Below are 7,410 nucleotides of genomic sequence, written 5' to 3' on the forward strand. Positions count from 1 at the left end.
CTTCTTTGCCACGTAATTTGAGCTGTTCTTCATTGAACTCAATGAAGCACAGCTCAAGATTTACGAGCGTCTCAGACGGCTCGCAAAATGCGAGGAGGAGCATTTACGTGTGAAACGAGGCAGCTGTTAACAGTCTGTCTTTTCACACGTAAATGCCTCGCATCGTGTGAACATACCCTCAGGGCTCTTTGGATCATTGTAATCAATCTCAGACACCTGTGATAATTAGTTTTCCAGGTGTGCCCAATCAAAGGAAAACTACTTAAGAAGGACGTTCCACATTATTAAGCAGGCCACAGGTTTCAAGCAATATGGGAAAGAAAAAGGATCTCTCTGCTGCCGAAAAGCGTGAAATAGTGCAATACCTTGGACAAGGTATGAAAACATTGGATATTTCAAGAAAACTTAGGCGTGATCATCGTACTGTGAAAAGATTTGTGGCTGATTCAGATCACAGACGGGTTCGTTCAGATAAAGGCATAATGAGGAAGGTTTCTGCCAGACAAATTAATAGGATTAGGAGAGCAGCTGCTAAAATGCCATTGCAAAGCAGCAAACAGGTATTTGAAGCCACTGGTGCATCTGGAGTCCCGCGAACCTCAAGGGTAGGATCCTCCAGAGGTTTGCAAATGTGCATAAAGCTATTATTCGGCCACCCCTAAACAATGCTCACAAGCAGAAACGGTTGCAGTGGGCTCATAAATACATGAAGACTAATTTTCAAACCGTGTTGTTTACTGATGAGTGCCGTGCAACCCTGGATGGTCCAGATGGATGGAGTAGTGGATGGTTGGTGAATGGCCAGCATTTCCCAACAAGGCTGTGACGTCAGCAAGGAGGTGGCGGAGTCTTGTTTTGGGCTGGAATCATGGGGAGAGAGCTGGTAGGCCCCTTTAGGGTCCCTGACGGTGTGAAAATTACCTCTGCAAAGTAGGTAGAGTTTATGACTGATCACTTTCATCCATGGTACAGAAAGAAGAACCGTGCCTTCTGTAGCAAAATTATCTTCATGCATGACAATGCACCATCTCATGAAAGAGCTTTTGATTTCTGTAAATATGACCTCCTGATGCTGCAAATTCAACAAATTACCATTTTAGTTCTCTTTACAACCTTTAAAATGTTTTGATCTCTGTTGTGCATAATAATTTGAAACAGTGCATTTTGAGTTTTGTACTTATAAAAAAAAACCTGTTATCATTAGGGGATTTGTTCAATAAAATTTGCATTATACTCCAACGGTTGATGGCTTGAAGATTATACTGACTGTCACTTGCATCGACTATTTAGGAAAATCAGCAAAAAATAATATTTGCATAATATTTGCATAATATTTATTTATTTATGCACTCTTGTACCATCCATTTCATGCATATGCTACAATACTAGCCCCAATATATACATGTGTCTGGCCTCCTTCTCTTCCACACTGTGGTAGTCATCCTTGTCTTTTAACATGTGAGCAATTATATTTATTTTTCTCTTGTTATGTGTCAATAAAAATTAAAATTAAAATTTTTCATCATAGTTTGGTTTTGACTCAATTTTTTAGGTTGTTCTTCTAATGTACTGCATGAGTCACCGCTAGTGTTACTAGTAGTCATGGGCATGCATTGTGCTTTATGCCCTTCCCCCATATACTATATATTATTTGAAGCTATATATTTTGTATGATTCTAAAGGGGTATCTAGGTTGTCCTCCGCATTGGTAGTGTATAATTATGGAGGGAGGGTTGCGTGCGCACGCAGCTCTCTCCATTCTGTACAATGGTAGTTCCGGAAACATTCGAACAAGCGCTGCTCGGCTGTTTCCATAACAACAATTTTGTTCAATGGGAGTTAGGAAAACAGCCGAGTAAGCTCCGCTCAGCTGTTTCTGTAACTCCCATTAAACAGAAAGGAGTTAAAATGTATAGTATACTTAGTGCATTTAGTTTTATGGGAAATAATACGGAGCAGAAATTGGTTATGTAAACATTTGGAAAGAGGTGATAGGACAGCCATTTAGAAAGAGCGTCTGCTTCTTGGGGGTCAGGGCTGGATTATTTCTCACATAGTGGGAGTAGGTGTGGATATCTACATTAAGTACTTTCTCGATCGTCCAATCATTTGAATGGGTGCACTTCTTGCTTTGGCTCCCAAATACTGTTGCAAAATACTGACCACCAAAATACTGCCGAGAAAGTGGCCATACACTTCTCTCTTTTTCTATACATTCCTGACTTTGATTTAAAGAGGCTCTGTCACCAGATTTTGCAACCCCTATCTGCTATTGCAGCAGATAGGCGCTGCAATGTAGATTACAGTAACGTTTTTATTTTAGAAAACAAGCATTTTTGGCCACGTTATGACCATTTTTGTATTTATGCAAGTGAGGCTTGCAAAAGTACAACTGGGCGTGTTGAAAAGTAAAAGTACAACTGGGCGTGTATTATGTGCGTACATCGGGGCGTTTTTACTTCTTTTACTAGTATCATCCACTTCTCTTCACAACGCCCAGCTTCTGGCAGTGCAGACAGCGTGTTCTCGAGAGATCACGCTGTGACGTCACTCACAGGTCCTGCATCGTGTCGGACGAGCGAGAACACATCGGCACCAGAGGCTACAGATGATTCTGCAGCAGCATCGGCGTTTGCAGGTAAGTCGATGTAGCTACTTACCTGCAAACGCTGATGCTGCTGCAGAATCAACTGTAGCCTCTGGTGCCGATGTGTCCTCGCTCGTCTGACACGATGCAGGACCTGGGGAAGTGACGTCACAGCGTGATCTGCCAGAAGCTGGGCGTTCTGAAGAGAAGTGGATGATACTTCTCGTCAGAACGCCCAGGCAGTAAAAGAAGTAAAAACGCCCCGATGTACGCACATAATACACGCCCAGTTGGACTTTTACTTTTCAACACGCCCAGTTGTACTTTTGCAAGCCTCATTTGCATAACTACAAAAATGGTCATAACTTGGCCAAAAATGCTCGTTTTTAAAAAATAAAAACGTTACTGTAATCTACATTGCAGCGCCTATCTGCTGCAATAGCAGATAGGGGTTGCAAAATCTGGTGACAGAGCCTCTTTAAAAACTGCATGAAAAAAGAATCTGTGAATCCAACCTCATTTGACTCTATGGGGGAGATTTATCTATATTGTCATATGATACAACAAAAAAGGTGCAAATTGCACCAAATTAAATTTTTTTTACAAAAATGCCTGTGGCATGGTAAAATTTGGTGGAACTTGCTATGCATGTTAGACACTGTCTGTTCTCTTCTTTATTCCACCTCATGACATCTTTACATGTATGCCAGTACTTTATACCAAACTGACGCATGTCTTTAATAAAGTTGGCCCACTTTCCAACTTTTCTTAGACACACTTTTTTTTTTTTTTAGAAATATTTCAGAACTGTCGAGGTAGGTGCAGAAATTTCTAAATGGCATGCCATGTTTTCCTTTATTTTGCCACAATTTGCAATATCATTTATATGCATTTGGCTTAGAAAATCTCTCCCAGTAATGTCTACCAACTTACTACCGTCTATTTATGTAATTAACATCAACCCTCACTAGATAAGTTAAAATTATCAGAAATAATAAGGCTGGGTGTAATTGAAAAGACAGGTACACATATTGCTACATGAAAGTCATGAACTGTTTCCATTGAAAGAACTTTGAGTGATTTTCATGCTTTCCTTGGATAAGAACAGTATTTCCATTTTAGCTGTGACTGTGCAATGTTAAAATTAGACCTCTTAATTGGCAGATCAAGATGCAACATCATATAATTACCCAGCAATTTGATGACTTGCTGTAGTATCTATAGCTACTGCTAATTTACTAGCAGATTCACTTGTATGTAGACTGTCAATTGCTGTATTCGGGTTTCATTTTGAACGCAGATTTAGACATAATAACTGCACTTCTGTAAGTGGCGTATTCCGGCTCTATTATCACATGATAAACAATAGGAAAAGCCTAATGGATTTTAATGTAATGCTTTAAAATGCAAAAGGCAGAGATAGCTATCTCCTAAAAGCAGATGGGTACCAAGTATCTTGCACTAGAAAAACACAGTATACAGGGACTGTTAAGTTTAACTACCTTCATATACTTTTATTTCTCATAAGTAAAGAAAAATATGTAAAACCATAGCACAAAATAAAGACGGCTTGCCACTCATAAAGCTTTCCTATAAAGATGTTGTATTCATAGCAATCATAATTCTTAGGCCTCATGAACACAGATTAAGGAGGCACACAAAGTCACATGGCTGAAATTCGGGTCTGCAATACAAACCTATTTTGCCGTTAGTATGACCTCCTGTATTGCCTCTGGGAACCTCCTAGTATTGGGACACACCTCATTGAATTCAGCACCTAGCCATTTGTTAAAGAATAGAAGCCCCCCCCCCTCTTCAATTGAGGGTTGAATACATGAAATTGTGGCTCTATTATTGATTTTTATTTATTTATTTCATTTCTGGCCAATGGTTTTCCCCGACTTTGTTCCCCTTGTCCAGTGCATCGCTAGAACATTCTCGGTTCTTCCAGATGTGGATCCCTGTTTCCTGATTGGCGATAAAGAAAAGAGCGGGAACTGTGGATGTTTATAAATTCTCTGACTCAGTGCTGCAACAGTCAGCAGCTGACTGAAATTCAACCCATCCCTCCCTCCCTTGTCATGCTTGTTTATTAGTGGGGGGGTTAGTCGCCCAGCTGAGGATGGGTGGACATGGAATTGACAGTTTGACTTTTATTATGTTATGTTCATTATGATTGATTAAATTATATGTGTTTTTTTAATTTTTGGTCTTGAGATTTACCAAACTGTTTGTGAAGTTTATTTACCCTTAAAAAACCGTGGCCTATTTTCACCATCCCCTGGTTTTTCGTTTTGCGTCTAATTATTTATTATTAAGTTCATGTTTAATGGGGCCTACAGTTCCATGATCTCACTGAATTTGAGCGTGGTACTGTAATAAGATGGCACCGTTGCAACATGTCAGTGTATGAAATCTCTTCCCTCCCAGAAATTCCACGATCAACTGTGAGTGGTATTAATGCAAAGTGGAAGCGTTTAGAAACCACAGCAACTCAGCCATGTAGTGGCAGGCAACGTAAAATTACAGAGCGGGGTCGCCGAGTGCTGGGGCATATAGTAAAATCACCAAAGCTCGGCTGACTCAATAACTGCAGATTTCCAAACCCCCTCTGGCATTAACATCAGCATAAAAACTGTGTGAAAAAAGCTTCATGACATGGGTATATATGGCCTGAGCAGCTCCATGCCAGCCTTACATCCCTAAGCACAATGACAAGCCCCGGATGAAGTGATGTAAAGCACGCCGCCACTGGACTCTAAACCAGTGGAGACGTGTTCTGTGGAGTGACAAATCTCGCTTCTCTATCTGGCAGTCTGATGGACAAGTCTGGGTTTGGCGAATGTCAGTAGAACGTTAGCGGCCTGACTGCATTGTGCCATCTGTAAAGTTTGGTGGAGGAGGGGTATTGTTATGGTGTTGTTTTTCAGAGCTTGACCTAGGCCCCTTAGTTCCAGTGAAGGGAAATATTAATGATTCAGCATACCAAGACATTTCGGACAATTGTAGTTTCCAACTTTGTGGGAACAGTTTGGGGAAAGCCCTTTTCTATTCCAGCATGACAGTCCCCCAGGGCACAAAGCAAGGTCCATAAAGACATGGTTGGGTGAGTTTGGTGTAGAAGAACTGGACCGCACAGAGCCCTGATCTCAACACCATAGAACATCTCTGGGATGAACTACAACGGAGATTGTAAGCCAGGTCATCTCGTCATCACTGTCTGACCTCACAAATGCTCTTCAGGATGAATGGGCAAATATTCCCAAAGACACGCTGCAAAATTTTGTAGATAGCCTTCCCAGAAGAGTGAAAGCTGTTTTAGCTGCAACTCCATACTATTGGCTATGGATATATAATATGATGTCACAAAAGCTAATGTGTAGGTGTCCCAATACGTTTGTCCATATAGTGTAGCTGTCAGCAAAGATTTGGACCGAGTGTGCATGTTTATTTCAATGGGAAGAGAGGAAAAGGCCACTGCCAGACACATCTGGGAGCAACTTATCTCCCATGCGAACAATGCATCTGGCATGTTGGAGTTCCTTCTTTTCCTCCTGACAACTGATGTCGGAAAGCATAATAATGATAATGATAACTCATAATGATGTTGCAGCCAATCTGTCTAATTTATCAGGTTCCGCCGGTTCTGTCAGATTTTTGTGCTGCTCTGTCCGAGAGCATCATAAACTAGTGAAAGACACGCAGGGGCAGATTTAGCATTTCTGGGGCCCCCAGCAAAGTAATGTCTGACAGCCCTAATCAAAAAAGACATATACTGTCACACACAGCGCCCCCTGTAAACACTGCCGCACACAGTGCCCACTGTAGACACTGCCATACACAGTGCCATCTGTAGATAGTGCTCCACACACTGCCACCTGTAGATATGCCACACTCAGTGCCCCAGGTAGGTAGTGCCAAACACAGTTTCCCTGGTAGATAATGCCAAATACAGTGCCCCTTGTAGATAATGCTTCACACAGTGCCCCTGGTAGATAGTGCCACACACAGTGCCCCTGGTAGATAGTGCCACATACAGTGCTCCTGGTAGATAATGTTACACACACAGTGCCCCTGGTAGATAATGCCACACACGCAGTGCCCCTGGTAGACAATGCCACACATACAGTGACCCTGGTAGATGGTGCCACACACAGTGTTGCTTCTAGATTGTGTCCCACATGGTTCCCTTAAACAAATAATAACATTTATTCCCATTTAAACAAATAGAAAGGGAAGGGGAAGAAGTGGGGGAAAGAAGGGCAAGAAGCATAAAGATCAACTGATCTCTTATGTTGAATTATTGAAAATTCAGTAATAAAATTGCCAGCTTAGAGAGGTATAATATAGTTAACAGGGATGGGGTGAACGGTCCCTCATTAAAGTACACCCCATAAAATTGACAAATCCATTCAACCTATATATGATAAGATGGTAGGATGGGAATGAAGGGAAAAGGATGCATGCATCAAGTATCAGATAGCTAGAGTGGGGTGCACAGAGGGGCAAACCATGCGGTAGTGTCTATGTCCCCGAGGCACACCACTATATTATGTTCCGATGCTAATTGATGCCTGTGGAATAAGTCTGTATATGACCGCGCTAAACATTGCCAGACACTCACAACAAATATCAAGTGTTACTGGCACTAATTGTAACATAGGTACTGGTTCATTTTGCTGTGGAAATCATCTCATCAGATTGCTATCATTGATAAGGTTGCTGACAATAAAACAAAATAAGGCACCTGTCAATGTTTAGCGCGGTCATATACAGATTTATTCCACAGGCATCAATTAGCATCGGAACATAATATAGTGGTG

Source organism: Rhinoderma darwinii, chromosome 6, assembly GCF_050947455.1.
Source record: "Rhinoderma darwinii isolate aRhiDar2 chromosome 6, aRhiDar2.hap1, whole genome shotgun sequence".
Lineage (NCBI taxonomy): Eukaryota > Metazoa > Chordata > Amphibia > Anura > Rhinodermatidae > Rhinoderma > Rhinoderma darwinii.